Source organism: Engystomops pustulosus, chromosome 8 (genome assembly GCF_040894005.1).
Source record: "Engystomops pustulosus chromosome 8, aEngPut4.maternal, whole genome shotgun sequence".
Classification (NCBI taxonomy): Eukaryota; Metazoa; Chordata; class Amphibia; order Anura; family Leptodactylidae; genus Engystomops; species Engystomops pustulosus.
This window is the reverse complement of record NC_092418.1, coordinates 73,824,889-73,841,581: the sequence shown is the minus strand read 5'-3', so window position 1 is coordinate 73,841,581 and position 16,693 is coordinate 73,824,889. Positions and strand designations below refer to the sequence as shown.

The window sequence follows — 16,693 nt, the reverse complement described above, 5'->3', positions numbered from 1 at the left end:
AGCATCTATCAGGATGTCGTTCTTTGGTTCTGTTCTCACCAGGCTCGGGCTATAAATCTCAAGTACGTATGATGTTACTCTATCAAAGTATTACATGGAAATAAGATGACACTCATGTCACAAGTCTTGAAGCTACACAGAATATATAGCAGGGATCAAATGTGAAAAATATGGGAAATGGATCTGGATTGATACCAAAAGTATGCCAGCTGCACTGATCTATTTAATGGAACCCTGAGAATAAAACTGTCAGCCATGACGAGTAACAGGAACAACACAGAATTCTAAAAAAAGATGTTCTGCAGTTATTCAATGAGAATTATGTTTTCTATAAAGAAGACTTGTAACAGCTACCCAGGCAAATTGGCTTTATGAAATAACTGTATGTCCCTATGTTATATAATCGAGAACCCATCAGCAGAAAACAGAGGACACAGATCAGTTGACTGCTGTAGGTTTCCCTGCAGAAGCCAGAAGTTCCTATTCACTTTCAATGGGACAGTGCAGTGACACGGATACAGTCCTTTGCCCTGCAAACCAACCCCGCCCCGACTACTGATGACCAATACTACGGATAGACCATAAATAGCAATTCCCGGAGAATCCCTTTAATTCTAGCTTTAAAGAAGACCTCCTCACTTATGTGGTGGTTAACATGACATGCTTCACAGATTCAGCAGTTTATAAAATGAAAGCCGAGTTCTAATTAGTTTCCATGGGCAACTAGAACAGTTTCACCTCAGACACTTCTGATAAATCTCCCCCTTCTCCATCTCCATCTTTGTCCAAATATCCATCTACAGCACTTTTCATTCAAACCTTAAACCATTTCAATGATAAATGTGAGTAATGAAATTGTCATGTGATGGATTTGCATCTCTGGCCGGCAATTAGTCAATCTCGCTGCAATCATGTTTACATTCTCCTAATGGAATATGACATGTGCGCCGTTATTGGCTGTCTATGCCCCACATTAATCTATTTATAGCTGTCAATCAGGACAATGGCGGCGACCAATCAGCTGCTTGTAATTGGATCTTGCTCCCAGACACGGTCACATTGCAATCAGTGGCAGGAAACCGTCCTTCTATTGAGATTCTGGTAATAAACCATTAAAAGTAGCTAAGAAAAGTCCAGGAACACAGCACATTGTTTTATACATGATGTGCTAAACAGCATGTCATCTATTGTGCTATAAAGCCAAATCATTACTCTCATTTCAGAAGCTTACTAAATTTACTTGAATTTACTAAATCACTACTATCTGCTATTGTATTAGCATTCAGAAACTTTTATTGTCATATTAAAGGGAACCTTTCATCAGGGATGTCATTTTTACCTGAAGACGGGTTCCAATAGCCTATGCCATGGTCATTTCAAAAATGCCTTTGTCAGCAATATGAATAAATCCAGTGCTTTTTAATAGATTTTTAAATGAACATGCAATACGATATTGGAATTTGTCTTTAGATAAAAATGACCACCCTGATGACAGGTTCCTTTTTAAGATAAGAATCTCATCTTTCATACTGCATTAGACTTTCTCTGTGAGCCAAAGATATAGGCAGGAAAAATGTATAATTGGATATGTGAGCTGCACATAAAGATGTAATTCCAGCATTTTCCTTAAAGAGGAAGAAATTCGGCAATAGGAGCTGCTTACTAAACGATACATTGTACTCCGCAAACGATATCTAACACTGAAGCGGAGTACAATGTAAACACCGGGCCACTCTCAAAGCTGTCTGGTGCATCCATGAGGGGGGGCAGTCCGAGGCGCTGCCACCTCCCCGGACCGCCCTGCTCGCTCCATTGACCGGCGGTGACTGCCGCGACAGTCACCTCCCCTAAACCCGCCCACAATCCCGCCCCCTCATGAATGCACCGGACAGCTTTGAGACTTTTACTTTAGTAAGCAGCTCCTAGTGCCAAATTTCTGTGTGACAGGTCCTCTTTAACTGCTTGTTTCTCCAAGAACAACAATCCTAATGCGATATGAAAGATGAGATTCTCTTTAAAACCAAAAGCTTGCTTCTAGGTATCATAGAATACCTGAAGTGACATACCCCTGTAGCCCCTAAACTTGACTTCTCTCCGGCAAAATTTGACTCTTCTCTACTCAATTACATTTTATAGGTGAATGGGTGAGATTTCACATAAAAGATGGAATGCTATAAGAAAACATTTCAAACATGAGGGTGCTGCAAATTTAATGGGGTAATATCAGTAAATGTATTCTTTTGGAAGAAGTTAAAATTCCTATTTATTTCTATTTCAGAAAAACAGCTCCTCAGAAGCTTGCTGCCCAGGATCTGCAGGCCATGTGTCCTGCAAAGCTGCTAATAATGTTGTGATACCGTATGTCTTCCTCTGAAAGTCTATGCAGAACACCTAAATCTGAGAGACCAAAAATACAGGAGCTGTAATAACATTAACAATCAATGTACAGGCAAAATTGTTATCCTTACATAATTAGACCTCCCTGTGTTATTTTAGGGTATAATTCCCATTCCTAAAAGCATTCAATTACTTGGCCTTCTGGAAACCTTCAGGTCCCATTGCCAAATTCCACAGCAATAATTAAAATGTTTAATTTGTGTCAATTTCACTAGAACTAATGATTGCCTTGTATCTATGGTTACAGTTACATGTGAGTTCCTTGCAGCGGATTACTTACGGCCTATGTGAAGTGTGCACACCTGGGCTACAGGAATTGTTTCCCATTTTCATCCTTAAATCACAGCGGTGAGATACAGTTAGATTCAATCATTTCCTACTATGGGGCCAAAAATTAGAAAACCACCTCTGTATCCATTCTCCATATACTTTAGGATGCTGTAGGCTGGGTGCCAAAATGCCTTTGGTGGTATTCAGCCCGAGTGACATAAACAATGTCATGAATCCAATTCTGTTCCCTCCATTGAATTTAGTCATTATCTGTGACAGAAGAAAAGAAGGGCATTTTCTTTTATAATTATAGACACATTGGGGCACCCATCCCTGGCGTGTTCCCCGATGTGCATTGTCCAACCGGAATGCACTAACATCGTGCACCCGATATCCTGCATGTGTTGCTCCCCCCATCAGGTCCGCCGGAGCTCACCATCTTCTTCCAGGTGTATGTAAGTGCTTGTACTTGCGACACAATTTAAATGTTAAATCCAGCGCTCAGTCAGAATCAGTAGGATCGTCCAACGGCTAGTCCCCCTGATTTCTGTCGCATGAAAGCCACTGCGCAAAAATCCGATCGCGTGCGACAGAATCCACTTCTAAATACCTGCCCCAGCAGCGCAAATTCCGAAAACGTCGGGAAGTCAGACGGAAATGCAATCCACAGAACCTTAGTAAATAAGCCCCATTATAGGAATTCCCTATAAAATCAGTCATTAAACATAATAAAACCTAAATAATTATACCTTGTTCAGCAAAAAACAAGCCCTCCTACAGCAACCTTAACTGAAAAGTAAAATAGTTACTATTAGTAACTATGAGTAAAAGACCCCTATAAGTTCATCCATTTTACTTATTCACTGACACAGGTTCCTTGTCATTGCCAGAAGTTGTGGGTCACCCCACTGACAGTCCCTTAGAGAGTATGTGGTACTCTGGTTAGCCCATTTTCAACAGTAATCCCCTATTTTTGTATCATGGATAACTGGGTTCTTAAGGGTGCTGGTAGTACAGCCAAAGTAGGCAATTCTGCTGAATCCATTTTTATTATTAAAAGGGTAGCCCGAGTTTATTCAAAATCTAGAGGTGGCCTGTGGGGTGGCCGGTGCTCCCTGTGTCCCGCGCCAGAGATTTTGAATAAACTTGGACAGACCCTGTAATGACTTCAGCCCCCACATTCCTCTACACGACGGTCATAACATGTGAAATAGTAGAAGTCTATAATAATAATAAAAGTGCATAAAGCGGAGCCCATGTGATAAATGTGCCCCCTCCAGATGTTCACCATCCAGACTACAGCCATTGTACGACTGTCTTGTTAAAACCAGGACTTATGCCGTGCAAACCCCTAATTAATATTTAGATAACCTCGTTGGCTGCAGAATCATTATAATTAACACGAGCAGGCTTCTGTAAATGAATTTTTACTGTGGCAGAGAAAATTAGTAATTATGGATAACGGAAAGTGAAGAAAGCAACAGCCCAATGAGTGTAAACAGGAGAGAGGCGATGCTATTAGCTCTATGTGTGTGGGCCGTGATAAATAATGTCCCCCTCATATGTGATTTTGTAATGGCACATCATTTCACAAATTACAAATGCCGTCTTCTGAAAACTACTGCAAATAGCAGATGGATTCTAAAAATGCTGGGACGTATGAAAAGGTAGATTCACACCTCCTTCCATTAGACGGGCAGTAATTTGTGTGCCGGACAATGCTCCATTCACACCGATCCAATGCGCTGGGCACAAACAAAACAAACTGTTTTCTCGGCAGCACAAATCCCTGTTCAGTAGATGTCATTTAGCAGAGAGGGCGCGCACAATAGGGCGGCTTGTACGTCGACTGCGTGGATAGAAAAGGCCATTGGATAAAGAGGATGACCGGCAGAGCCGCAACATCATTTGACACAAATAATTGCTCTAGATCGTACAGGACAAAAGATAACAACCATCTGGTCCTTTTTCTAAAGGCCATAAAACGTCACATTTAGATTGATCCTACTCATTCTTATCTGGAGGATTATGTACTATGACCATAAATGGAGCCTCGGAGCACAATCCACCTGAGAAGATATATACAATGCACAGGAACCACGCTCTATCAGGTTCATTCCATCAGCAGCTGACCTTTGGGTGTTCATAAATGTTTTTATCAAGTGACCTGTAGGAAATAATATTTGTCCATGTTTTGTGTCACAATGTGTCCCCAAGTACTGTCCTTCAAAGGACAGAATTGTCACACAGAAGGGAACATGTATCAGCAACACTGTCCGCCTTCCAAGTCATCATGTGATGTAAAAGAATTGACAACACTTTATTATCTGTTATAACCTGAACAGTGAAAGGTTTCACCTGATCCATATATGTGGCACAAAAGCATATACAATTACATAATATAGCACCACAGGGACTAATAGGTGCAAAGGCGTCTGACTAAGGAGGTGTGGACATTATTGAAGGAAGAAAATTATGTTTCTTTTGTAATTATAGACACAGAGTAGGCATTCCCCAAATCCTTATTTTATAAAAATCAGTCTTTAAAATAACAAAACGCCCCCAAAAAAATATATATATATATATAAAACTTATCCTGCAAAAAAACAAGCCCTCTCACAGCTTAACTGAAAAGTAAGTTATGACAAATTCTATGATAGAAAAATAAAAGAAAGTGAATGGAACTAAAGTGTTTGGTGGGGTAAGTATAAGACACCAATACGATCAGCAATTTTATACTTTCCCTGAAACATTGTCCCTTTTACCGCCAGAAGACGTGGGTCACCCTATTGTCAGTCCCTTAGAGAGTAAGCCTCATCTTTTCTTACCAGACATGGAATTCCATCTGTAATAACACCTCTTTTATTGGATACATGATATTCTTTCTATAATTTTTATACTAACTTTGTATCTTTGTCACTATTTTTTAAACTTGTAAATATCATTTCAAATTAGGTTGTGCAAAAACAAGTTTCCTTTATGCTTATGAAATTGTGGAAACCCAATTCACATGTATGGCAATTGAGATTACAGATTCCAAGGGCAACTGAAATTATGTTGTTTTAAAGGAAATCTACCATTAATATCAAGCAAAATTGACCAGAGACTGTGGTAATCTTCTTATATGTGTAATTTATGGTGGGGAATTACCAGAGCACCTCCATGCTGTAGATTCACAGGCTGTTATACTGTCTCCCCCTCCTCCCTGTTCTCCCAGTACATCGCCCACCCTCTGCCTACTGTAATCTCAGGGCAGCAGAAAAGTTGTATCCTTGCCTGATGAAAGAGCCTGTGTGCCCTAAAGCTTGTAACAAATATAATTTTTCTGGTTAGACAATAAAAGTATCATTCCTTAAATACTTGTGTAGTTTTTACACAAAAATATTTACATCAGGGCAGCAGAGGAAGTCTCATCACGCATTGTAACAACCCATGAAGCTGCAGCAGAGAAGTGTTCTGTTAAAGGGAACCTACCCTATAAAGGTAGATCAGGTGGTAGGTGGATCTATAGGACGTGAGGATAGCCCTTTTAAGGGCTAATCCTCACATCCCTACAAATTTTTAATAACTTTTATTCCCCTTATATGTAAATTTTCTAAAGAGACTACCGGGGCGTGGAGTAGCCGCAGCTACTCCATGCCTGAGACGCCTCTTTGAACAGCAGTCCTGCGTCTGCGCAGCTCTGGCTTCGGAACAGTGACCGTGCAGACGCGGGCCTGCTGTTCTGCGCATGCGCAGGCTTCTCAGATGAGGGTGCGCAGCTACGAGGAGGATCAAAGAGGCTATTCGGGTGTGGAGTAGCCGCGCCATGTAGCCTCAGCACTGGCTACTCCACACCCCAGTAGCCTCTTTAGAAAATGTACATTTAAGGGGAATACAAGTTATTAAAAATTTGTGGGGACGCGAGGATTAGCCTTTAAAAGGGCTCTCCTCACGTTCTATAGATCCATCTACCACCCAATCTACCTTTATAGGTAGATCTGTGGTGGTAGGTTCCCTTTAATGTCCAGAAAGCCTTTGTGGCTACTTAGCATGATTTAAAATATTTATTTTAGTAGGAAGGAGACCATGAATAACAAATCTAAGAAGACTACCACAGTCACAGAGCCTGGATCTATAAGTAAGTGCCCCTGGTTTATCATAATAGATTTTGATGGTAAATTTCATTTTATACTTATACTGGTCATGTGGCAGGATGCAGCAGTAACATAGGAACATTGGTGTACATCATATTAGGGTCCACTAAGGTGGTGGGAAGTAATGATTGTTTTGTTACTTTATGATAGACAACCCCTTTAAGTACCTTTTCTATTCCGGCAGAACAGACTATGCACATTTCCTAAAGAGATCACCAATAAGAAAAATCCTGCAATCAGCATTCTGCGATCCCCATATCATAATATCACATACACATAAGAGAAGGTGTTATAGTAAAGGTTCTCCCTGTTATTACTTTCTTAGGAAGCATCCATGACACTGTGGTGCTGAAAGCTACAGTTCCTGTGAGGACTTGCAGCCAAAGCTTGGTGTCTATCTAGTTCTAAATTCCGGGATATTTTTAGATTCCAGGTATTTTCTTCCTAATAGCTGCCTCCAGCTGAAATGATGTATTTTATAATAATGACAACACTGGGGATTTTTTTTTAGATATACTGCAAGCGCAGGAAGTAGGAATCTGGGATTTCTCAGGCATGGTCTACGGAGTAAAGATGACAGTGTCGCTCCGGTGGGAATTGTTCTGCTCCGCTACCGCAGCTGTACAAAATCTTTAAAGGTCAGAAGTTGTGGCGTGACTGAGTTCATTCAATCTGTGGCTCCGCTCCTGACTGTGCCACGGCTGGGTTTCAATGGACTTTCGGCAGAGATGGACTTGCAGAATATGATCCAGACAATCAATATTTAATTTATACAGATGCTGAAAATCAGAAGGTCAGTCAGTGGAAATATTAACCACTGCTGAGCTGTCATATCCTAAAAACTTCATAGACGACATAGGGAGCTGCAGACATACAGGATCCTATATATGAGCATGACAACAGCGTGTCATTTGTACACATTTGTAGGTAATATCTGTGGTCACCTCAGTAAATGCCGGACGCCTTTGGTCTGACGCTTACTAGATCCACATTGGTTTTACCTTCCTAGTTCTCTATCAATCTCAAGGAAATCAGCCCTTCACTGGTTGAGGTTATTTAGCCAGTGAAAAACTAAGATATTATCAATGGTGCCATACGTCAGAGTGCCCAGGAGAGCCCGGCTGGCCATACTCCCTAACCAAACCCCCCCCCCATATCCTTTCCAACCATTATCCTCCCATTTGCCTCCCATTGCTTTTTGTTGAGCTTACTATACTATATCTAAGTTGCTTTAAGATACAGACTAGACCAGACCTGGGCATTGTATGGCTTGAGGGACACATCCGGCCTCTAACCTTCTCTGACCGGCCCATAAGAGCTTGAGCTCCTCTCCCCATCATTAAATAAAGATGCAGTTTCATATATAGTTCCATATTTTCATTTAATCATTGTAATGTTTTATTTACAGTTTTTATGTAGGGATAGTTTATATACTGAATTCATTACATACATATACATATCAGTCCAGCCCTCTAAAACTATTTCAATTTGTCCACCCTGCACTAGACCGTAGCTGGGAAAGAAAGACCAGATTGGTTGCCATTGCTTATTTCCCTAGACCAGTGGTGGTGGACCTATGGCATGGCCGTTTCTGTGGGCATTCAGACCATCGCTCCAGGTCACCGATTAGGACCAAATCCACCTGCAGTCCCAAGAAACTTAAGAGATGCTGCTCTCAGTGCTGTTTTAAAGCGACACTTCATTGGCTTTTTGGAACTGCGGGAAAAGTGAGAAGGTGTTGACAGAAGTGCAAGGTCTTTGGAGGTCCCACCATTCTTCTCTACAGTGAGACCCTGGAGAGAAGCTACAACGAGAGTCTGCAGTTGCCCTCCTTCTTTGAACTGTATTGGTAGCCTCAGTGGGTCAATACGATTAAAAGATGAGGAAGAACAGGTAGCAATAAGTTACTGCTTAAAATGTTGTGTTGGCACTTAATGGTAAATAAGTGGATTTTGGTTGTAGTTTGGGCACTCAGTCTCTAGAAGGTTCACCCTCACTGCCCTAGACCATAAATTATGGATGTGTATGTTTCACAACTTATACTCATATAAAAACAGAAAAAAAGTAGGGGACCTTGCCAGATTCCCAACTCAAGGGCAGTGAAAACTATGGTGAAAACAAAGGGATTCGCCAAACCAAAATACACCACTTAACCCCTTCACGCTCCGCGGCGGATATATCCACCACGGAGCGCAGTGACTTAGCGCTCAGTGGCGGATATATCCGCCACGGCGCTTATGCCGCTTCTTCATGTCCCATGGTATAAAAGTGAAAAAGTAAAAAAAAAAAAGTTATTCAATAAAAAAATAGTCATAAATCACTAAAAATGCCCCAAACCCCCAAAACATATAAAGAGACATATAACTCAAAAAAAAAGTCTAAATCATAACACAAACCCCACATATATAGTATCACCGCGTCCGTAACAACCCGTAGAATAAAAGTAAATCATTATTGAACCCCCACGATAAACGCCGTAAAAAAAAACTGTTATAAACCCTCCAAAAATTATGATTTTTACCTTTTCAATCCCACAAAAAATGATATAAAATGCGACCAAAAAACCATATGTACTCAGACATGATACTGGTGCAAAGTACAACATGTCCCGCAAAAAACAAGCCATCAACCAGCTCCGTAGCCAAAAACGTAACAAAGTTATGCCACTTGGAAGATGGCAATACAAAAATTATAGATTTTTCCCCACATTAGGGTTTTGTTTGACAAATTTAGTAAAACGTAAGAAAATATATTCATGTCTGGTATCCCCGTAATCGTATCAACCCATAGAATAAAGATAACATGACTATTAGTCTATACGGTGAACACCAAAAAAAAAAAGTCAAAAATCCAGTACAGAATTGATGCTTTTCTACTCCTGCCCTCAAAAAAAGTTCCTAAATTTTCAACAATAGGTGATACCAACCCCAAAATGGTAACAATGGAAAAAGCATCTCATCCCGCAAAAAAAATGCCGTCACATGGCCCCAATAACGAAAAAGCGAAAATTTTATAGCCTTCAAAAGGGGCCAATGAGGAAACTAAAATCCTGGCAGCTGCAGCGCCCTCCTTCCCTTCTGCACCTCGCTGTGCGCCCATAAAACAAGTCACAGCCACATGTGGGGGGTCTTTGTACTCAGGAGAAATTGCAGAACAAATTGTATGGTGGGTTTTCTCTTTTTATATTTTGGAAATGTGTAAATTTTAGTGCTAAATGAACGTATAAGGGAACAATATGACCATTCTAAATTTCACCTCCATTTTGATTCAATTACTATGAAGATCTCAAGGGGTTAACAATCTTCGTAAAAGCTGTTTCTGATAGCTTGAGGGGTGCAGATTTGAAAATGGGTTGGTTATATAGGGGGTTTTGATGCTAAATATGTAAAATTTCATTCAAAACTGTATTTATCCCCAAAATAGTCAATTCTGAAAATCCGGAAAAGCGATATTCTATTTGTAAGCCGCGTGACGTCAAAATAAATTATCCAGATATTTCAGAAATTATGAAAATGTAAAGTAGACAAATGGGAAATGTTATTCAGCAACTTATTTAGCTGGTAAATCTATCTGCCTGAAAACGCAATGATTTAGAATTTCGAAAATGGCAAATTTTTCAAAAAATGTATCATATTTTCTTTTTTTTGTAAATAAACGCAAAACTTATCTGCCAAAATTTACCACTAAAATGAAGTACAACATGTGGGGAAAAAACAATCTCAGAATAGTTTTGATAAGTAACAGTGTTCAAAAGTTATAACCATATAAAGCGAAGCAAGTCAGAATCCAAAAAATCGGGCTGAGCCTTAAGCTGTAAAATGGCTGCGTCCTTAAGGGGTTAAACCTTGCAATTAAGTAAACAAAACCAGAGGATCACAGGTAAAATCAGCTACATTAGATAGATAATAATAAATGGTAGGATCTTAATCTCAATGGTGAATGTCAGAAGCTGTACCCAAAGGAGTTGTGTAGTAATAGTTACATGGATACAGTAAGAAACTGACCCAATTATGCCCTATACACAAACTAGATAACAGGGTACGACCTTACACAGGAATTTGGAGTATTCTTCATACAGAACTGTTTATTAATGTCTCGGTAACACAACGCATTTCGGAATTTTATAAGATTTTTTAAAGTGGGTAGAGAAAACCAGAGCAATAATCCAGATGATCAGGTGTCGGATTTGTGGATATGCAGTGTATGATAAATTTCACATGGTGATAAAGCTATAGCTGACAGACTACCTGGTGTGACAGGACTACTCTGCACTATCACTCCTAGCCGCCCCTCACACCCTATAAACCAACTGGATCCTGAGATGATACCCAATTAGCTTCCGTCCTTACAAGAGCAGTACCCAGTCTATCCCTATGATACTGGACCACCCTACACTATCCCTTTAAGAAAATCCTGGTGATACTGATGCCTTTCATCAGGGGATACAGGGAACAGTAAGTACAGAGGTCTGCTGTCCACAGGAATTATACTGTGGTTATAATGTAATGTAAGCAGCAGCACCTAGAGCTGACTACAGGGATTGCCGCCATATTTAAATCCCCTATAGATGGTACTGCTCTACTGTGGGAGCTCGTGCGGTACAGTCTCAGGGTCCAGTTCCTGTATAGGCCACAATAGGGTCGGTTACTCACTATAACTATCTGACTCCGCCTACTCCGTAAACTCCTGCCGTTTACCACTGAAAAAATGTATTATTACTAATCTATGTAGCTGGTTTTGTATACTTCATTGTGAGGTTTTAAGGGATTTTTTTGTGGTGGCACTATTTTTGTAAGGGATTTTAGACCTATTTATTATATGCAATGTTGTAGATACCTCACCTTTTGGATTTAACACAACTTATATAACTGTCCCATCGGCTGTTATAGTCTGAAACCTTTTCTTTTCCCCTGATTTTTAGAAGGAACTGCACTCAGATCTGAGACCTGTGCCATAGGTGGCGGCATCGCTATTTTCTGGATAGTGAGACACTAAGGCCAGGATGGAGGCCAGGATGGAGAGATAAATAACACAACTAGCTACATAATAAACAGGCGGGTTTCTTTCTTCTAGACATTGCAGATACACACCTAATGGATCGGATTTTATTTCCCATCTGAACTACCGATATCTCATAACTGAAATGATATTTATGCAGCAAGCGAGGGACTCCTGATCTATAAACTCCTAATCTGCGTGCAAGCATAATCCTGCAATATGACTACTCTCCAGGGCTACACTGTGTTGCTGTAATAAACGCTGGTCATTAACCTTTAGCAGTTCCTGGCTACAGTCTTTAATTATCCGGCACCAGATGACAAGGTGGACCGCTGACCAGTTAGAGGAAACAACAAAAGCAGTTCTAGGCTTACAGTATGGCTTACAGTATTTACTGACATGTAGCATAAAAGGTATAGTGTAAAGGTAGAGTCATTTATAGTATTGATATACTTATAACTCTAAATGACATGGCAGCTTTAGTCTACTCTTACCATAAAGAACCATTTCCATTACTGATGTCTGATTTGGCTTTTGCATAATAGTTAAAAACGTTGGCCACTTATATCAAACTTTAACAGGGTAAGTATAAGATCCTAATAGCGACACCCATATCAGGCTGCTACCGTACGCAAGCTTGTGGCCATACATACGTCCCCCATAAACGGCAATAGCCGCGCGGAGCGATACAGTGCTGCACACGTGAACATGTGACATGTCCTATCCCCTCTCAGTGCTCCTGAGAGCTTGGTGATGTCACCGGTTCTTGGGAGCGAGACAAGGAGGGTGGGGGTAAAACTTCGAAGCATGCTAGGCACGTCCATAGTTTTACTAATGACCAAGTGCCTAGCGCCCTGTGTGAGGAGCACAGGAACACCAAAGGGTTATTTGCATATTTAATAAATCTGTTTTTGGACGAAACTGCTTATTTCTGTACATAAACAAGACAACCTCCAGCATCAGCTTACCTACCCCTATGTACAGGTATGTCTGGATCGTGGGTATGTTCAAAACGTTGGAATTTTATGTGACTGCTTTAGAAACTAAAGAACTTTATATAAAATACTGTATAGATTTTTTGTTCCACCTGCCTTTTTACATGGGTTGTCCAGACAAGAGTTGGAATAGTAGTGTTTGGTTGTTAGAACTTAAAAGATAGGATGAAGAATTGTAAACTAAGCACACTTACATGGTGGTGTTTTCCCTCTGGCAGGATCCACTCTTCTTTTAGCTTCTTATGCCCTTGTTTAACAGTAGAATACTTTAAAAATTATGGAGCCCCTCAGGTTCATTTGAATCATTTTTAAGCCTTTTTTTTTTTTTTTTAATAAGGGCATAAGAAGAATAAAAGAATAGCAGCCACACCAGCATGTAAGTGTGCTTGGTTTACAATCTTTGATCCTGGTAGATTTCCTTAAAGTATCACTAATTTTGTTATTTTACCCCATACAAAGCTGTTTTCAGTAAAAATAAAAATAAAAAAATAAATATTAATATATATTTATTTAAAAAATCTTAGTATCTAAAAATTATCTACAAAAGAAAATCTTAATATCCATACTAGAGCATTATTAACTATTTTGATAGACTGGTATTCCTCCAAAATTTCTATTTGGTACAGACATGGATTGTCTGAGTCATTGTGCAGCTTAAGGAACAGATAGTCATTTTTGTCCTGCTAAAAAAAATCTTTTTTTTCTCCTGATCTGCAGCGTGAATAGAGGGAACAGAGAAATTGCTTTCATTTTTACAGTACAAAGACTTTCTGATGACAAATGTGACCCCATGACGCTTCAGGAGGACATTTTTAGGAATAATGAGAAGTAGCATTCTTGAAGTCAGAATCCATTCGGTCCTGGCGTTTTAATGGATGGTACCATTTTGAAAATATATACATTGAATAAATAAACACAGAAGAAATAATACTATATGAACGCCTTATTTTATCATCTCAGGCCTATACTTCTGGAGACTTTGATCATTTTTATGATATGCTTGTGGAAGATCTATAAAAAAAAATGCGTACCAACATAATTGTGTCACACGCCCCATGGTAAAGGTAAATAAGTGGTGCACTTTGTCAGGGAGTGACAGATTCATGAAATATGAGCGCCACAAATCCCAAAATGGCGCCCTCTGCACATTACACAGGAAACTGGTTTGCACTGGTCTTAGTAAATGTGCCCCATTGTGTCTTATCCTGGATGATCTTGTGCAGTAGCATTATTTTTGGTGCAGACTTTTTGGTGTCAAGCCAAGCCCCCTTTTTCACAGATCACGCCCCTTTTGCTGTTCTAGTCGTAAAGGTGCCTGAAAAAATATGGTGCAGAAAATCTTTTGGTGCATATTATGACATAATTCTGTTGGTAAAAAGACTGATAAATCTGCCCCAATGTATGTAAAAAAAAAACTTTTATGATCAAATTTATGGCAATATGGCTGCTAATATTATTTGGAAAGCAGAATGTTACAACCACAGGGGCGTAATCATTTGTGAAGTTCAATGACATTCAAAATCCATTATGATAAATCAGGGACACTTACACATACATAGGTGCTGTGACTGTGGTAATCTCCTTATATTAGTTATCCATGGTCTGCTTCCTTCTAAAATCAATTTTTAAAATTATATTAATAAGCCTGGAGTGCTATAGGGCTGTTACCAACCCCCCTCTATGCTGCAGCTGTCTCAACCCCGCCCTAATAGCATGGTGACATAATCCACAAAAACAACTGTAAAGTAAAGTTAGGGAGGTAGAGAGTTTAGCACCAACGTCAAGCTCTCCCCACCACAGAACAACCCCTCCACTGTAACTGATGTCTTTGTGTACATGGACATTATGAAATGGTTCTCCAGAAGTCGGGTACAGAATGCTAATCATAGTAGAAGGGCATTCTGGGGTTGGGAGAGCTTGACTTCAGACCTGAATGCTCAATCAATTTGTACAAATAATTTATATCCCATTTCAAGGTTGATTTTCTGGATAAAGCAAAGACACTATGCCATGAAAGAAACATGGATCAGGAAGGTGTCAAGCTGCTTCACAACATATAGGTTATGGTGTGTCAGGTCAACTGCTGTTGACAGGTTCCCTTTAGGTATGAGAATCTAACAGGGATTTATAGGTTGATCCACTGATCTGGGAACAGTTTTAGAAAGTAATTTAACTCAAAGTAAAGTTTCATATATTAAGTCATTGAGTCATGAGATGATTCCCAGCAAGCTACAGCCTCATGAGAAAATAGCCTGAGGGGAGTAAGGACAGTTCTATGACACTGCAGATGGCATGCGAAGATACACAAACTGACAGAAGGTCTAAACTTATCACTGAAACTATTACTCACTGCGTTTTACATTAAAACATATTTTCCACTTTAGACAATATGATAATGATACTAAACTGGATGTTACAATTTAAAGGGAACCTGTCATCAAATGTTTCCGAGGGTGGGAAACCCATTGGTCAAGGCCTTCCCCAGTATATAGCAAGCCAGCCCCTGTAATATATAGCCCACCAGCCCCTTGTAGTATATACCAGCAAGCCCCCTGTAGTATATAGCCAGCAAGCCAGCCCCTGTAATATATAGCCTACCAGCCCCTTGTAGTATATACCAGCAAGCCCCCTGTAGTTTGTAGCCTGCCAACCCTTCATCCGGCACTCATAGTAGAACGTCAGCGAGCGGCAGATGTCACGATCCCTGCGACGGATGGCGCGGGGACATAGAGCATCGCTGTATAGAAGAGGACCTGCCGGGGGGAAGTGGGTGTCAGAAGGTGAGTACACAGTTTGTTTGTTTTCTTGACTCAATCATAAGCCGAGGTAAGGTTTTTCAGCACATTTTTTGTGCTTAAAAACTCGGTTTATACTCGAGTATATACGGTATATACTTACAAACTGATTTTTTAACATTGCAGCTATCGAAATGAACCATTTGGAGATAGGTGTAATGCCTTTAAATCATAGTTTTTATTTTAGGTGGGTTAATATACATGGAAGGTTCTCTTTAATCATTTTAAAGGGAATAAATAATATTACACTATGAAGAAAGGCTTGCTACATTCAAAGTAGAATCTGTCTTTGGATGTAAAGGTTTTTGAGAATTTGACCCCAGGAATGACTAACGATCATAGGTCCCATTCTCGCCACTTTTGGTATACAGGTACAGGCTGGAACGAGGAGATTCTTGTAGAGAAGGGCTGTTATCAGGTTTATAGAAGCACTTTATGATATCTGTATCCCATAATAGGGCACACATAGGCCTAGCATTCAATGGGCAACCCACTTTAACATCAGATTTCTGGACACCACAGCAACTAAACTTTTATGCAAAATCCAACTTTGAAATGTATATATATATGTATATAAAACATATTTTGTTTTGCTTTTGAAAAAAGTCTGTAAAACATATAGATAATTAAGTTTTATTCCTGTTTGAGAACAGTTAGGGAAAATAGAAATATCTAAAATTCTGTACACATGGGGCCGGTGACGGGAATCATTGTTTGAAGTCGATTTTGTTTTTCATTGCCGAAACACCAACATGGCAGCAGAATGAGATTTAGCCGCCTTGTAAAAGATAAAAGAATTAGTAATCCTTCATAAATATCACATTATTTCTAAATTTCATTAAATCTAAATTACTGCAGCAAAATTGTCCTTGATGCACATAAAACAATTCCAACACTCAAATCTTTATATTCACTATGATTTCTAGCACAACACTTATACAATGGGGTTCATTTACTAAGGATCCCGCAGCCGTATTTGCGTCAGGTTTCCCGGGGATCGCGGCAGGGATTGCGATCGGATTTTGGCGCATCTGTGCCGGCTTTCATGTGACAGAAATCGGGGGGGGGGGGGGGGAGGATTTGGACAAACAGCGTGATTTAA

At 39.9% G+C, this 16,693-nt stretch overlaps 1 protein-coding gene across 1 annotated transcript in view; it reads right to left on the bottom strand.

The window, feature by feature from the left end:
• Positions 1–16,693, bottom strand: part of PLCL1 (phospholipase C like 1 (inactive)) — a 202,655-nt gene that overhangs the window by 103,655 nt on the left and 82,307 nt on the right. The gene's annotated exons all lie outside the window — the stretch shown is intronic.